Raw genomic sequence first — 18,109 nt, 5'->3', positions numbered from 1 at the left:
GTTGATGTACCCCTGGAAGACCTCTGCATACTTCCAGAGGTGCGCATACCCTTGGTTGAGACCCACTGCCTTAAAGCAAACCCTCTGGTATGTTCAGTGCAGCCTTTGGGCTAACAGTAAATATCTATTCATACATTAGCCACCAGGTGGCAATAAGCATAAACATATCTACAACATTACACTTCTCTCTCTTTAAGCTATTAGTAACAAGAAATTTAAAACAGTATAACAATAAAGCCTAATTAAGAGGTTGGGGTAAACTACCCTAATCTTCAGGGATTATTCTGCCTTTTCTAGCATAATTGACTTAATGGTACAAGTTCAGTCTGTCTCTAGGTTCGGGAGATCTTCTGGAATGGTTCATTGGAAACACCTGTGGTTCTTGATTAGGTGCGCAAAAAGTCACAGGTGCAAAAAGGCTTTAGGCTTAACTTCCAATTTTGCGATAGTAGTTGATATGGGGTCCTTAGTAATGCAACTATTTCTGGATGTAGCAACTGGATAGTCTAATAACTCCATTATCACCTAGTACCTCAGGCAAACAAGAATTCTCTACAGCTAACTCCTCATGGTATTGCAGACAAATGTGATTGTGATGGCTACAAATGTGCCTCCCATCTGATAAATCAGTCACCCACTGAGAAAATTCAGAGCATACATTGAATAGCTTAACTCTAATGTTCTTGGTGATGCTCATACATCATAATATAAATGTTGTGCTGCCTGCTTTTGCTTCACCTTAGCAGCTTCAGGAAGTTGTAGAGAGCCAAGATAAATTCTTAGTTTCCTTTCCATTAAGAGTTCTGCAGGTGACTTTCCTATTGTGGTTTGTGGTGTCACATGATAAAGAAAAAGAAGCCTGGCCATCTTAGCTTCTATGCTACTATATGCTACCTTCTTCAGTCCCTCTTTTATGACTTGCACAGTCCGCCCCACTAGGCCATTTGGAAAAGGGTGATTTGGCCCAGTTCTAATGTGTTTGTTGGTGAGTTTTTTTTCATAAATACCTGAAATACTGGATATCATTGTTGCTCACCACTGTCTATGGAAAAGGTAAGTTGAAGTTTATTTACTGTAACCTTGGCTATAGAGGAGGGCATTACATGTGCCTTAGTCCATTTTGAATGAGCATCAGTTATTACCGTATTGTTCCGAGTATAGGCCGCTCCTGATTATAAGCCGCACCCTTAAAGTTTGGTGCTATTTTAAAAAAATTAAATTTTTAACTTTTTTTAACTTAAAGAAAATCTCAGCCGCGGCCGGGACTCAGAGGGCTCTAGGCTGCCCGCTGTGGCGGGGAGCCCAGAGCTCTTTAAATCCCAGCCGCGGCGGGGAATCAGAGCGCTCTGGGCTGCCCGCCGCGGCGGGGAGCCCAGAGCCCTTTAAATCCCAGCCGCGGCCGGGACTCAGAGGGCTCTAGGCTGCCCGCTGCGGCGGGGAGCCCAGAGCTCTTTCAATCCCCGCCGCGGCTGGGATTTAAAGGGCTCCGGGCTGCCCGCCGCGGCGGGCCACCCAGAGCGCTCTGAGTCCCGGCCGCGGCTGGGATTTGAAGGGCTCTGGGCTCCCCGCCGCAGCGGGCAACCCAGAGCGCTCTGAGTCCCGGCCGCGGCTGGGATTTAAAAGGCTCTGGGCTCCCTGCCGCGGCGGGCAGCCCAGAGCCCGCTGAGTCCCGGCCGCGGCTGGGCTGTAAAGGGCTCTGGGCTCCCCGCCGCGGCGGGCAACCCAGCGCGCTCTGAGACCCGGCCGCGGTGGGTTTGTGACGGGCTGTGGGCTCCCCGCCGGGGCGGGCAGCCCAGAGCCCTCTGAGTCCCGGCCGCGGCTGGGATTTAAAAGGCTCTGGGCTCCCCGCCACGGCGGGCAGCCCAGAGCCCTCTGAGTCCCCGCCGTGGCTGGGATTTAAAAGGCTCTGGGCTCCCCGCCACGGTGGGCAGCCCAGAGCGCTCTGATTCCCCGCCGCGGCTGGGATTTAAAAGGCTCTGGGCTCCCCGCCGCCACGGGCAGCCCAGAGCGCTCTGATTCCCGGCCGCGGCTGGGATTTTAAGTATTTTTATTGTTTTTTTTTTAAGTTCCTGATTATAGGCCGCACCCCTAATTTAAAGACTTAAATTAGGGGAAAAAAGTGCAGCCTATACTCGGGACAATACGGTATTAAAAACATTTCCCCATAAATGGACCAATACAGTCTACATGAAGCCTTGTTCAGGGTCACTGGGGCCACTCCCATGTGTGCAAAAGAACTTTTGGCTGTGTATGGAAGTTGGATTGGCAAACCACAAATTTTTGCCCAACAGTCTCCATTTCCCAATCCATTCCTGGTCACCCCACACAATTGTTGCAAGCCCTTTCATGAGTACAATGCCAGGATGTGCTTCATGTAATAACTTTACCACCACTGGTCCTCTTGCTGGAGGTTATGATCACCCAGGACTGTGATAATAAGCACCCATCCTGGACACTTAAAGACTTCTTTCGAGAGTAATAAGGTTGGAGCTCTGTGCTTATCCTCTGTGTCCAGCCACTTGTAAGCATTCTGTGCACTCAAGACAATAATGAGTCTTTCTCTGTCTCTTTATCCGTGCTGCATTGATTAGAGAAGTGAACAGTAGTTCAATGAAGAGGATGGTTTCTCTGGGGTGGGGCACTTTGGGTGTCTAATCAGAGCATCTGCATTACCAGTGCTGTTCCAGGTTTATAATCAAACCCATAGTCATAAACTCATAAGGTGAGAGTCCATCTCTGAATGTTAGCAGATGCCATAGGAGGCACAGGTTTCCTGTCGACAAACAGACCTTTCAGAGGTTTATGATATGAGTGTGTAACAAAATGTCTGCCATGTAGGTAAGAGTGGAACTTCTTTACCCACAAAACCACTGTTAGCTCTTCTTGTTTTAGTTGGGAATATTTTCTTCTTCTGGAGTTAGTGCCCTTTGTGCACAACTGATGGGACACCCAGATCCAGCTGACATTTGGTGGGATAATACCAAGCTTACTCCATATGGTGAGGCATCAGAAGACTAGTTCTTTCTGGCTATCCTAGTGAACTAAAACATTTGATGACGTTAGCACTTTCTTTGATTCTGCATAAGCTATTTTTTGTTTTGTATTTGACCCCACTGGAATTTGTGTAATGGAGCCAATATGGAATCCAAATTAGGTAAAAATTTACCATAATTATTTAGAAGGCCTAGAAAGGATTTCAGTTCAGACACTGACTTTAGTGGTGGTACCTTGGTAATAACCTTTACCTTCTCCTATATTGGATGCAAGACAGTGTCATCAATTTTGTAGCCCAGATAAATGACTTCAGCAGCCTGAAAAATACACTCACTCGCTCCCCCATTCTGTAGAACTTGCTGGTGGTCGTTTTCAGTTTATTCTTGTCACCAAGGTAGAATATAAAGGCCCAAATAAGGAGCTTTTTATTCTCGTACACACTCACATAGATAACTAGATAGCCTCCATCTTGGAAAAACTTCCTCTCCCGCAACATGCTAGAGCATGCTCAGTACAACGTTAGGGCTTCTAAGAATAAATAGCTCTTCTCACATTGGCCTTCAGGTGGCCATAATCATAACAGAGTTGCTTACAGCATTACATTCACCCTACCAAAATCTGACACACCTACTATCTAATAATAACTGTGATAGCTAAAGCAGTGGTTCAATCAGGGGTACATGTACCCATGGGACTACGCAGAGTTCCTCTAGGGAGTACATCAACTCATCTAGATACTTGCCTAGTTTTTCAATGGCCTACATAAAAAGCACCAGTGGTCAATCCAACCAAAATTTCATACCCACAATATACTATATACAGAAATGCAAATTGAGGGATAGCCAACAACACTGAAATGTAAGTACAGTATTTATATTCCAATTGATTTAATTTAAAATTAAATGTTAAAAATGAGAAAGTCAGCAATTTTTCAATAATAGTGTGCTCTGACACTTTTATATTTTTATTTCTGGTTTTGTAAGCAAGTAGTTTTTAAGTGAGTGGAACTTGGGAGTACACAAGAGAAATAAGACTCCTGAAAGGGGTACAATAATCTGGAAAGGTTGAGAGCCACTGAGCTAAAGTATAGCAAATAAATTGACTATACCTGTGATTCAATAATAAAATATTCAAGAGACCAAATAGCCAATCCCAGTCAGTTTCTTAGTCAAAGACGAAGTAATACACCATAAAAAGGAGACATAAATACCACCCTTCTTGGGATGTGATCTCATGGTGGTCACTTTACACAGAAGGTCTGCTTTGGATTATAATATGCACTCAGCATACTGTAGTTGTTTACAGGATAAAAGCACTCAATACATCACCTGAGATTTTACCCACAAGTCTGTAAAAGTTTCTTATCTTGTTTTTCTGTATTGTCCTGTGCCTTCCTTATCTTTATATTGGATGCCACATTCCAGCTGTCAGTGGGCTGTGGCGGCACCTTCTTACTGTACCATGACATAACATTCACACATCTTGTTTCTGATGGTTTGTGTATCTGCCTGAGTTCAACAGTTTCAGAGTATTATGGGATATACTTTAATGTGAATGACATCATATTGGAAAAAGCACACTACAACTCACAATATTGTATAGTTTAGCATAACTACCCACCATTAATATATGATATGTGTACAATATTAAAACCATTCATGTGATATATAATAACGTGGTATGCCATATGTATAACAAATATATATTGGCTAACAACTAAGTATTCATTTTTTTCTCTTCTCTTATTCCTTTCATTTTTTTCTTTGTGTGAAATTTAGTTTGGAGAAACGTTTTTGACAAAACGTTTTTGTCTAGTCTAGTCTAGACCTCAGCACTGTAGTAGCTGAGTGGCTTTGTCACTAAGCTGAGGATTTTTTCACTATAACACAGTTAATATTTTCCATCATATAATAAAACCAGTAAAGCTGCTTCTGTTACTTGCAGTTTTTGGCTATGTTATTAGGTAAATACAGATAGAAAGTTTACCATGGTGTGGTTATTAAGGGTTTAAATATAGGCCACAAGAAAGAACCATAAAAGAACTATGAAACATAATACTGGCCCTTGGGTACATTAAATAACGTCTAGTTAATCCATAAATCATGATCCTAGTCAACAGCATCATCTAACTCTGCTCAATTGTCCCTTATAGAGAAGGCAAGAATAAACTCAAAAACAATGATCCAAATGGGAACATTGATTTACTTGGTGTTGTACAAGTGAATTGCACTCAAGTCAGCCTGCGTGTTGGCTAATGTGAGAGAATGAATAACTATATATAAAAATAAGGGTGTATGTCAGAAACAGAGAGGGGGAAAAATGGATGCGACAAAAACAGGAGCAAAAAGGTCAAATCAGTAAACATCCTTTGGAAAAAAAATGCATCAGGGCAGAAAATGCTTAGTAAGGGTAACTCACAGGAATGAGTGTTGTAAGAGCACAGTGAGTACCAGTGGCAGGAAACAACTCCATAGAACCAACCCAGGAGAATGAAGATAAAGTCAGGCAACAGTCAGTCAGTTAGTCACTCAAAGACCACAGTGACTGGCGGGGTATAAGAACTTGAATAAAACAGAATGGGGAAAAAAAACCCACCATTACAACAATCAAGGTTTAATTGTTTAGAAACTTAATTGTATAATTCACATATGCTTAACACAAGATGACTCCATGCCACTTGCATCCCCCACATATCACATCACAAAGTATAACTGGCAAATATCAAGCCAACCGGTCCCATTATTCAAACAGCAGAATAGGCAGAGATTTTCTTAGGCTAGCCAATATTTTGTTGATGATATTACCAAAGAGGGTCATTGGGCCACTTTTTCTTAAGGATAGGTGCTCCCATTATGGTGTTTAAAGATTCCTTTGGCAGCTTTAATTTATCTTAATTGATCTTTTTGAAATACTTGTTCTCCCTGGGCATTGTGGGAGAATCATACAGTGTAGTGCCCTAGCTGTTGTCAGCAGAGGCACTCAAGCTGGATCCCCCTCAATATAATAGAGAGTGGCTGGCTGGCAGGGTGTCTTGTGTAAGGGCTCTCGGACTCTGGAACTTTATTCTCACAGCTCAAATTTTATGACCTTCTGGACGTGCTGCAAAAGAGATTTATTTTATTGAATTTTTGCAGAGGGCTGAGGGTATGCAGCCCACAGTGATGAAAGGGTGGAAAGGAGTCTCTATAGGAGCTGGTCTGGCTCTTGAAATGTTGAAATGATTAATATGCTGGGATTTTATCTGTATTATTAACGGTGTGTTTGGGCACCTAGAGCCTTGGAGAGACAATTTTTTTATTTAAATTATATACATAAAATTAATATCATAGTGACTGATTCCTCGTTCCTGTTTCTATGACTACACATCATTTCTCTGATGAGCCACTGAACAGCACTCACATTAGTGAATCTAAGGGAAGAATTCCATTTTGGGAGTATTTTATACGTTTGCCACCTTTCCATTCCCATGTGTGCCAAACAGATGATAGGACTATAAGGCCTGTGGTATCTTTAGATAATTAAGACTTCCAATACACTGACAAATACAATTCTTCTTTTGATGAATATGGGAAAGTCCACAAAAATATGCTTTCTATTTATTAATCCTGTTTATGGACACATAGCTGAAATGCATTTATTCTTTTTGAGAAAACCCTTTTGTTTTTGCCAATTGTATATTCTTTGCATTTCAGCTGAAAGTTATTATAATTTTATTACTATACAGTCTCAGACTTTGTATCCTATTTATTTATTAATACTGGAACAAAGAAAATATTCATTTTGCATGGAATGCTTTCACAACTTGCTGCCTGCATCCTTCAAGGTAATTGCACAGCTTTCAAGAGGAACTTTGCATCTAGCTTTCTAGCAGATTTTTGCTTTTAGATTAAACCAATATTGGTATAACCCTTTGAAGACTGTATATATATTATGAAGGCATTGGATTGGGACTCCGGAAATATATATTCTTTGTTCTATCGTAGACTATGATATTGAACGATACTTTCATAATACATACACGAGTGGCTGCTCTGAGACTGCTCGCAAACCTTAGTTCTCTCATTTCCTAATGCTTTAGAGGGGTGCAAGATAGATGAGTGGGAAGGGTTTGTTTGAAGTTGACAGACAATGGAGTAACATTGAGAAAGATGCCACTAGAAGCAAGCAGGAAAAGGAGGATATGCAGAGGAAGGAGATGAGCACCTGAGTGGGGAAGTAGGGAGAGTGGATGGAGCAGAGGCTAAGTGTAATGAACCTAATGATTGAAATGGGAGAATCACTGGAACAAGTAGGCTCTGAATTAGTCAATTAGTTATACAGCGAATTGATTCAATAATGTGTTAACCAATTGATTGAGTAATGAATTAACTAAACAATAAGGTAAGCAGAGACTCAGGTAAACAGTTAAACAGGCAATCAGGGAATTAGTTAAATAATTAATCAAGCAGTGAATTAATTAGATGAAGAATCAATAGATTCATCTATTAATTAAACAGTAAATTATGTGGTGATCTACACAATTAAGTAAGCAGGCAAGTGTTGAATCCAATGAGCAATATTTGAAGCAGTCACACAGTTAGGTGTGGCCAGTAAGTCAGTGAGGTTGAACAGTTTAAAATGGCAGCCCGAGAGTATTGCAGAGAATAGCCAAAAAGTAGTTATGAGGTGGAGGTCAATGTGGAAGGCATGGTTCAGCAGCTGAGGGGGATAATGCCGGCTGCAGGGAGCCTGTAGATATATGCTTGATTCCACAATTAATATTTAGAAAGGAGTAACTGAGAGAAGTCCTTGGTCTCTGGTTTAATGTTCACTCAGTAAACTTCTACTTTTGTGATAGCACAACAGCTATCTCCAACAGCAAGTGTTGGCTTCTACCAGAGACAGAGTAAGATGCGTGATAAATGATGTTATGCAGCAAACCCAAATTTATTACAGATTGGGTTGTTCTTATTTTTTGGCAAGTTACATTTCTCTTATGCTTTATTTTCCATATGAACTTGGAAAGTTTTTTTCCCCCTTCCATTACTATGTATTTCTGTAAAATTCATAAAATTCTGGGGTGTATGGAGTGTTCGGGAGGGGTAGCACCTCTGGTGTAGGGGCATGTCGTGTCCTTTCAGGGCAGCTCATCCACCTTTGGTCCCCACCTGTCACTCAGCTCTCACCTGTGGCTCCTAGTAGCTGTAGCATGCGCAGCGGCCACACCCCGGGCAACAGCTTCGACAGGCTGGCTAAACCAGGTTGAGGGTAGCCGTCGGGCATAGACCTTCGGTGAGACGGGGCCTTGTCTATCCCGAGCATGTGAAGACAGACTCCGGCGGATTGAGCGGATGAGACCTTTTGGAATAGGACCAACGGTCATGAAGGCAGTTTCTGCAAGCGACGTGGTACGCTAAGAGCACGGCAAGACGCGAAAGACGCCCTGGTCAACCACTGCGCCCAGCCCATCTCCAACCGTCTCGACTTTTGTCCTGCCATTGGAGCAAGATGGAATCTGGGAAGAGAGAGTGAGGCTGACTATGCGCACCTCTCCCTCACTTTAATCCAATTCAAGTGCAAGTCTTGACATCCCTCCAATTCCCGTAAACTTTAAAGTCCTGTGGCGATGGGCAAGTGACGAAGCAGCAGGTGTGGATACACTGGGAGTTGTAGCCGCGGACCTGCACACAGGCGGCTCCGGTCTAATGGTCGTCTTCTTGCTGACCGAAGCAACAGCTGGATTCGGCGTCTACCTGAGTGACTGAGCAGCCCTCTTTAGGATTGCACTGCTCACCTCCGTAGTAAGAGGCAGGGGCTAGAAAAGGTGCCCTAAACATTGTTTGCTTCATAGAACCCTGGCCAGCTTACCGCGGCTGGAGGGGATCCCATCTTATGAGGTCGAATAACAAAATTTCAAACAACAAAACGCAAGGTGACACCACTCATTATTGGTACATGGAATGTACGCATGCTTCAAGACAACCCCTCAACAGATCGACCAGAAAGAAGAACAGCTCTGGTCGCCAGAGAGCTCGCAAGATTTAACATCGATATTGCGGCCCTGTGTGAAACTCGTCTAGCCAACGAAGGTCAGCTCACAGAAACAGGAGGTGGTTACACATTCTTCTGGTGTGGACGTAGCAGTGACGAACGTCGTGAATCTGGAGTTGGCTTTGCGGTTAAGAATCATCTTGTCCGCAAACTTGCCAGTCTTCCCAAAGGCGTGAACGATCGACTCATGGCACTGCATCTTCCACTACCAAGAGGAAAGTGAGTTATACTAATCAGCGCTTACGCACCCACAATGACGAATCCGGATGAAGTAAAGGACAAGTTTTATGAAGATCTCGATGCCCTACTTTAATCCGTGAAGCGCACCGACAGGCTGATTCTACTTGGCGACTTTAACGCGAGAGTAGGATCCGATCACTCTGCTTGGGATGGTGTCATTGGAAAAAATGGAATCGGCAAATGCAACAGCAATGGCCTACTACTATTGAAGACATGTGCGGCTCATGATCTGATCATCACCAATACCATCTTCCGCCTGCCCACTCGTAAAAATACGTCCTGGATGCACCCACGTTCCAAGCACTGGCATCTCATTGATTATGTCATCGTGCGGAGGAAAGACAGACAGGATGTAAGGGTGACCAAGGCCATGCCGAGTGCTGACTGTTGGACTGATCATAGACTTATCATCTCTAAATTAAGCCTTCACATCAAGCCAAAGAGACGTCCACAGGGAAACAAAGCTGTGATGAAAAAGATCAACGTTAGTAAACTGAGGAACCCAAACACAGCAGCTTCACTAGTAGAAGATCTCGACAACCAACTCTCAGAGCTGCAATTAGAGGAAAATGTTGAGAGAAACTGGGAACGCTTCCGAAATATTGTGCACTTTTCTGCACTAAAGGTTCTTGAACCCTCATACAGGAAACAGCAGGACTGGTTTGATGAAAACGACGAAGAGATCAAGGCTTTACTTACTGAAAAGCACCGCCTTCACCGTGCTCATCAGAACGACCCGTCGTCAACAGCTAAGAAAAATGCCTTCAACAACATTTGCAGGACCGTACAGAGCAAGCTTCGTAAGATGCAGGACTCCTGGTTGAGTGCCAAAGCAGATGAAATCCAGAAGTTTGCTGATAGAAACGATGCCAAACGGTTCTACGAAGCCCTTAGATCCTTGTACGGACCTCGGCCTTCAGGGAGTTCCCCTCTACTGGACTTAGATGGTGTAACTCTCATTACTGAGAAGACTCTGATTCTACAGCGTTGGGCTGAGCATTTCCAATCCGTAATGAACCGCCCATCTTCCATCAATAATGAGGCGATTGACAGAATGCCCCAGGCAGATATTAATTACAGCCTGGACGTTCCACCATCAGAGACTGAAACCCTACAGGCCATCAGTCAGCTGTCCAGTGGCAAGGCCTCAGGATCTGATGCGATTCCAGCGGAAATCTATAAGGATGGTGGTGCAATGCTTGTTGACAAACTCACTCAGCTGTTCCAGTCCTTCTGGAATCAAGGGTCCATTCCTCAGGAATTGAAAGACGCGTCCATCGTACACCTCTACAAGAGGAAAGGAAATCGAAAAGTCTGCAATAATCATAGAGGAATATCACTGCTTTCTAGCGCAGGTAAGATCCTTGCACGAGTGTTGCTGAATCGCCTGATTGACCACCTGGAACAGGGTTTACTACCCAAGACACAGTGCGGCTTCCGCAAAGAGCGTGGCACTGTGGACATGATCTTCGCAGTTCAACAGCTCCAAGAGAAGTGTCAAGAGCAGAATCGTGAACTGTATACCATCTTCGTGGATCTTACCAAGGCTTTTGACACTGTCAGTCGCGAAGATCTGTGGCGCATCATGTCGAAGTTTGGGTGCCCTGACAGATTCATCCTGATGGTACGTCAGTTCCACGACGGCATGACGGCTCGTGTTCTGGACGACGGAGAAGCTTCAGAGGCCTTTCCCGTCACAAACGGCGTCAAGCAAGGGTGTGTGTTGGCACCGACCCTGTTCAGCATAATGTTTTCAGCTATGCTGTCAGAAGCCTTTCAGAACAGTTCCTTGGGAATCAGCCTGAGATACAGGACTGATGGGAAACTGTTCAACCTGTGAAGACTCCAGGCTGTCACCAAAATAAAGGAGACTGTGCTACGAGACCTTCTTTTTGCTGACGACTGTGCCCTGAATGCTGGATCAGAGCAGGAAATGCAAGCTAGCATGGATAAATTCGCAGCAGCATGCGATAACTTCGACCTCCTCATCAACATAAAGAAAACCGAAGTGATGCACCAGCCAGCTCCGAAAGCCCAACACCAAGAGCCTATCATCATAGTGAAGGGACAAAAGCTGCAAGCAGTGGACCAATTTACATACCTTGGCAGCACCCTTTCTCGTGCAGTGACAATTGACATCGAGGTCAACTGCAGAATTGCTAAGGCAAGTTCTGCATTTGGCAGACTGTTGACCAATGTGTGGGACCGCCGTGGAATAAGCCTTGCTACAAAGCTTAAAGTCTACCAAGCAGTAGTGCTAACTACCCTGATGTATGCCAGTGAGACTTGGACTGTATACAGGAGGCACGCTAGGCAACTGGACCACTTCCACATGACTTGCCTCCGCAGACTTCTGAGGATCCGGTGGCAGGATAAGGTGCCAGATACAGAAGTCCTCTCCAGAGCAGGCCTGCTGTCAGTTTACACTCTGCTTATGAAAGCCCAGACACGCTAGGCAGGCCATGTTGTAAGAATGCCAGACCACCGCATCCCCAAACAGCTCTTTTATGGTGAGCTGTCTCAAGGAAAGCGATCGCATGGGGGACAAAAGAAGTGATACAAAGACACGCTGAAAGCCTCTCTTAAGTCCCTGGATATTGACATCACCTCCTGGGAAACCCTGGCACAAGACCGATCGACATGGCGTACGCTGATCCATCAAGGTTGCCAGACATCTGAAGCCAGAAGGATAATTATAGCACAAGAGAAACGAGCACTCCGTAAAGCCAGAGCTGTAAATGTTGTAACAGTGGTGCCCACACATGTCTGCCCTACATGTGGCAGAACATTTCGTGCCCGTATTGGCCTTATCAGCCACCTGCAGACGCACTCTGGACAGCTCACAACCTGCTAGATGTCAAGGTCTTCTTCGAAAACGATGGACAGACATCATCATTTCTGTAAAATCTGTTTTAATATTCTTAATTTGTATTCCTTATCTGAATTATAACAAACCAACAAAATATTGGAATGCCAATAGAATGAACCTTTCCTCTACATCGGGGTGGGCAAATGTTTTGGCCTGAGGGCCACATCTGGGTATGGAAATTTTATGGCAGGCCATGAATGCTCACAAAATTGGGGGTTGATGTGCAGCAGGGGGCGAGGGCTCCGGCTGGGGATGCAGTCTCTGGGGTGGGGCTAAGGATGAGGGTTGGGGGTTCAGGAGAGTGCTCCGGGCTGGGACTAAGGGGTTCGGAGGGCAGGAGGGGGATCAGGGCTGGGGCAGGGGGCTGGGACGCAGGAGGGGGTCAGGGGCAGGATCTGGGTATTGCTTATCTCAAGCAGCTCCCAGAAGAGGCAGCATGTCCCCCGTCTGGCTCCTACATGGAGGCACGGCCAGGCGGCTCTGCACACTGCCCTGTCTGCAGGCACCATTCCTGAAGCTCCCCATTGCCCAGAAACCCATTGGCAGGGGTGGCACTTGAGCAACATGTGGAGCCCCCGGCTGCCCATACGCATAAGAGCTGGAGGAGGGACATGCTGCTGCTGCTTCCGGGAGCCACGGCACACACGGAGCAGGACAAGCCCCCAACCCTGCTCCCTGGCGGGAGCTCAAGGACCAGTTTAAAAAGTCTGAAGGGCTGGATGTGGCCCCCGAGCCATAGTTTGCCCAGCCCTACTCTACATGCAGGCACCAGTGCTTTTTCATAATGGGTGTCATGTCTCTGAGTGCATGTTGAGACATCATATTCATCACAAGCTGGTGACTGATCCAGAGGCTAAAAATAAACTAAATTAAACAGTGACCTTTATATATATTTTCACCCACAGAAAACAGAAGTTTACATTTGCTTGTTTTTATGACATTCAATATAGTACTGACTAATAAAAAGTTCAAGGCTCAATGAACAACTTGATTCTCTCCAAACTCAATCAATTTGTAGTGTGTAACAGTTTCAAAAAGACAAAAGTTAAAATGCTACTTGTACGTCCTTCAAGTTTATTGGACTGAGAGAATTTGTGAATTGCTCACGTCAAGTAAAAATTTGCCTGAAAAAGGACTAGGAGCCTGATGCCTGCTTCAGAACAGCAGCAGATAGTGCTTTATCAGCCAAAGATTTCCAGTTTATGTCAACTTGTGGACATGAGGGTGCTGTAGGGCTTCAAAGCATAAGATGGCAGCTGCAAGCATCAATGAGGAAGAGAACAAGTTTTGGGGGGTTGTTTGTTTTTTTAACTGTATCTAAAGTATGAACTTTGTACACTCTGTAAACTGAACCAGTGTTGTTCTGAAAAAGGGAAACAGAGTGAGCTTCTTGGCAGCATATAGCTGCTCATCCTGTGCACATTCCGTATTTCCATCATAGATGTTTGGTTGTATCTTAGTCCACACTAGACAGATGTAAATTCCACAAGGGTGGCACATACTAATGGGAGTGTGTGAACCCAGCTGGCATGCATTAAAAGTTTTCTAGTGTACATTAACACAATGCTGTTTGAAATGGGACTATTGGCTTGTCTACACTGGGAAGTTAGCGAGCAGCAAGCTAGGGTATGAATTACATAAGAACATAAGAAAGGCCATACCGGGTCAGACCAAAGGTCCATCTAGCCCAGTATCTGTCTACCGACAGTGGCCAATGCCAGGTGCCCCTGAGGGAGTGAACCTAACAGGCAATGATCAAGTGATCTCTCTCCTGCCATCCATCTCCATCCTCTGACGAACAGAGGCTAGGGACACCATTCTTACCCATCCTGGCTAATAGCCATTTATGGACTTAGCCACCATGAATTTATCCAGTCCCCTTTTAAACATTGTTATAGTCCTAGTCTTCTCAACCTCCTCAAGTAAGGAGTTCCACAAGTTGACTGTGCGCTGCGTGAAGAAGAACTTCCTTTTATTTGTTTTAAACCTGCTGCCTATTAATTTCATTTGGTGACCCCTAGTTCTTGTATTATGGGAATAAGTAAATAACTTTTCCTTATCCACTTTCTCAACATCACTCATGATTTTATATACCTCTATCATGTCCCCCCTTAGTCTTCTCTTTTCCAAACTGAAGAGTCCTAGCCTCTTTAATCTTTCCTCATATGGGACCCTCTCTAAACCCCTAATCATTTTAGTTGCTCTTTTCTGAACCTTTTCTAGTGCTAGAATATCTTTTTTGAAGTGAGGAGACCACATCTGTACACAGTATTCGAGATGTGGGCGTACCATGGATTTATATAATGGCAATAATATATTCTCAGTCTTATTCTCTATCCCCTTTTTAATGATTCCTAACATCCTGTTTGCTTTTTTGACCGCCTCTGCACACTGTGTGGACATCTTCAGAGAACTATCCACGATAACTCCAAGATCTTTTTCCTGACTCGTTGTAGCTAAATTCGCCCCCATCATGTTGTATGTATAGTTGGGGTTATTTTTTCCAATGTGCATTACTTTACATTTATCCACATTAAATTTCATTTGCCATTTTGTTGCCCAATCACTTAGTTTTGTGAGATCTTTTTGAAGTTCTTCACAATCTGCTTTGGTCTTAACTATCTTGAGTAGTTTAGTATCATCTGCAAACTTTGCCACCTCACTGTTTACCCCTTTCTCCAGATCATTTATGAATAAATTGAATAGGATTGGTCCTAGGACTGACCCTTGGGGAACACCACTAGTTACCCCTCTCCATTCTGAGAATTTACCATTAATTCCTACCCTTTGTTCCCTGTCCATTAACCAGTTCTCAATCCATGAAAGGACCTTTCCTTTTATCCCATGACAGCTTAATTTACGTAAGAGCCTTTGGTGAGGGACCTTGTCAAAGGCTTTCTGGAAATCTAAGTACACTATGTCCACCGGATCCCCCTTGTCCACATGTTTGTTGACCCCTTCAGAGAACTCTAATAGATTAGTAAGACACGAATTCAAAGTGCTCTAGTATTCTGAACTAACTGCCGGTGTGGGAGGAGATATGACTGCTTTCTATAAATACATCAGAAGGATAAGCACCAGGGAGGGAGATGAGTTAAGGGTCAATTTTTGTACAGGAACAAATGGATATAAACTAGCTATCAATAAATTTAGGCTTGAGATTAGACAAAGGTTTGAAACCATCAGAGGAGTGAAGTTCTGGAACAACTTTTTAACTTGTTTTAAGGCTGAATTTGACAACTTTATGGAGGGGATAGTATGATGAGATTGACTACTAGGGCCGCCCAGAGGATTCAGGGGGCCTGGGGTCTTCGGCAGCGGGTCCTGGAGTGGAAGGACCCCCGCCACCGAATTGCCGACGATGACCCAGAGCGGAAGAAGCTCCGGGGGCCCAGGCCTCGCAAGAGTTTTCTGGGTCCCCCAGAGCGAGTGAAGGACCCTGCTTCAGGGACCCCGAAAAACTCTCGTGGGGGCCCCTGCGGGGCCCAGGGCCTGGAGCAAATTGCCCCTCTTGCCCCCCCCCCCAGGTAGCCCTGTTGACTACAGTGGCATATGGCCCATCTGCAACTGCTCCCAGCAAATATTCCCAATGGTAAAAGATGTGACACTAGATGTAGAGGAGTGTGAGTTACTATAGTTTCCCGAGTGTCCAGCTAGTGAGTCATACCCACGTGCTCAGGGTCTATCTAACTGATCCCCATATTTGAGATTGGGAAGGAATTTTCCCTCAAGTCAGATTGGCAGAGATCCTAGGGGGTTTTCGCCTTCCTCTGCAGCTTGGGGTATGGGTTGCTTACTGATTTGAACTAGAGTAAATGATGGATTCTATGTAACTTTAAGTGCTTAAATCAAGATTTGAGGATTTCAGTAACTCAGCCAGAGGTTATGAGCCTACTATAGGAGTGAGTGGGTAAGGTTTCTGTGGCCTGCAATGTGCAGGAGGTCACACTAGATGATCATGACTGTCCCTTCTGGCCTTAAAGTCTGTAAGTCTAAGTTCATCAAAGCAAACAGTTTCTATGAAACATCTCAATTTTGACAAACTGGTATTTTTCCAGTGAAAAACTGTTCTATCAGAAAATTCCTGACCAGCTCTAGTTAGGAGACCTATGTTCTTCCCAGCTTCCCACTCATTTTGTGTCTTCTTCCGTGTCACTATCCTCTTCTCTGTAAATCAAGGATATTCATGCTTATCCACCTTTTATAAAACATTTCAAGATCTATAGATGAAAGAGACTATAATGTGATATCACATAAAGCAAAGGTTACCTTAAGAAACCTTGCAGTTTTAAATTTAAAACGTTGCCTGTTTATGGGTATTAAAAAGAGTGATTTTATTATGTCTTTACCATTTAAAAGGTTGAGATAATAATCTATGAAGCTTGAGATAAAAAATTATGTACTGTGTCTCAGTATTCCAGGAAGATTGCTGTAGGATAGCTAGGTGTTTCAACTTAAAAGTATGCCATATTTGTGCAGAGCATATAAATACATGTTTTATTTATGCACTTGTGACTGCATTTTGACAATGGGTAATTTTAGCTGCTGCTGCTTTGTGTGTTACAGAAACATATGTGATTAGTATTCATCTTTATATATTCAGTCATTTTCCATGTTCAACATATATTTTGTAGCTGCTAGAAACTTAACATGTTCTCTTGAATTTTTAAGTCTACAAATCTTCTACTTTGCACTGTTCTTGTTGTAATAGTCATATTCAAATATACACTCATGATGGTATAAAATTAGAAAGTTTTCAACCTAGGTTCCCAGTATGTGTAAGAAATCTATTTTATTGGTCTTCCCTCAGAGATTAATGGCCTTATTGTTCTAACAGAGAACGCATAACAGCTAATGGAGAAGTGTATTGATAGTTTTGTAAGGCATTATAACCATCTTGTGTCCACCGCTATCAATAAGGTAGCTCCTTCATGCCCTTATCTCTGTGGCAACTTCACAAGTCACCTTAGTATATAGATGACCTGCAACAAATGAAGCATAAGAAGATGAAACTAGAGGACTAGTAGGTGAAATTGCACTGTGAATTTGTCCAACTGTAGCAGGGTTTCTCAAACAGAGGTCGCCATTTGGGTTGGGAAAGCCGCTGGCGGGCCAGGCCTGTGTGTTTACCTGCCCCGTCTGCAGGTCCGGCCAATCGCAGCTGCCACTGGCCGTGGATCGCTGTTCTGGGCCAATGGGAGCTGCTGGAAGTAGCGGCCAGTAAGTCCCTCAGCCCGTGTCGCTTCCAGCAGCTCCCATTGGCCTGGAGCAGCAAACCGCGGCCAGTGGGAGCAGCGATCGGCCGGACCTGCGGACGGGGCAGGTAAACACACTGGCCCAGCCCGCCAGGGGCTTTCCCTACACAAGCGGCAACCCTTGTTTGAGAAACCCTGGTATAATCCTTTATTTCTTCCTGGTCCACCCCTTCCCAAGTCTGCCCATACACTGCCTCCTGCATCAGCACAAATGACGAACTGTGTGGAGAGGCTAGGGCATGGGTGGGAGACACATGATGCCAAACAGGTTTCTAAGTATCCTCTTTCATACAAAAGGGAGAAATTCATGCAGAGACAATCCCTTTCATGCATGGATCTATGGATACACAACTAAATATAATGAACCCTAATTACACTATCTGAACCCTGACCCAAATCCTTAAGTTTCCTCTTAATATTTTTAAGAGTTACTTGTAACCATAGGCTACTTGGTAGCACCAGTGCCTAATTAAAGAAATACTTAATGCTATGGAAATACATCCATATATTTTATTTAGTTGCCCTTAATTTTAATCCCAGAGTCAGTGAATGATGTTGGATGCCATGACATGCATTTTATAGAAAACAAATCTAGAGTGACATTTTTAAACCTGTGAGTCTTTGTGAAGTGTAGGGAATCACAACCTGCCAAATCAAGTGAGTCATTCTCAGTTTGTATTAACAAGAGCTGGCAGGTACAGTATGTAAATTAGTTTATGAA

The sequence above is a fragment of the Mauremys mutica genome, chromosome 1, assembly GCF_020497125.1.
Source record: "Mauremys mutica isolate MM-2020 ecotype Southern chromosome 1, ASM2049712v1, whole genome shotgun sequence".
Lineage (NCBI taxonomy): Eukaryota > Metazoa > Chordata > Testudines > Geoemydidae > Mauremys > Mauremys mutica.
This window is presented reverse-complemented; position numbering follows the sequence as displayed.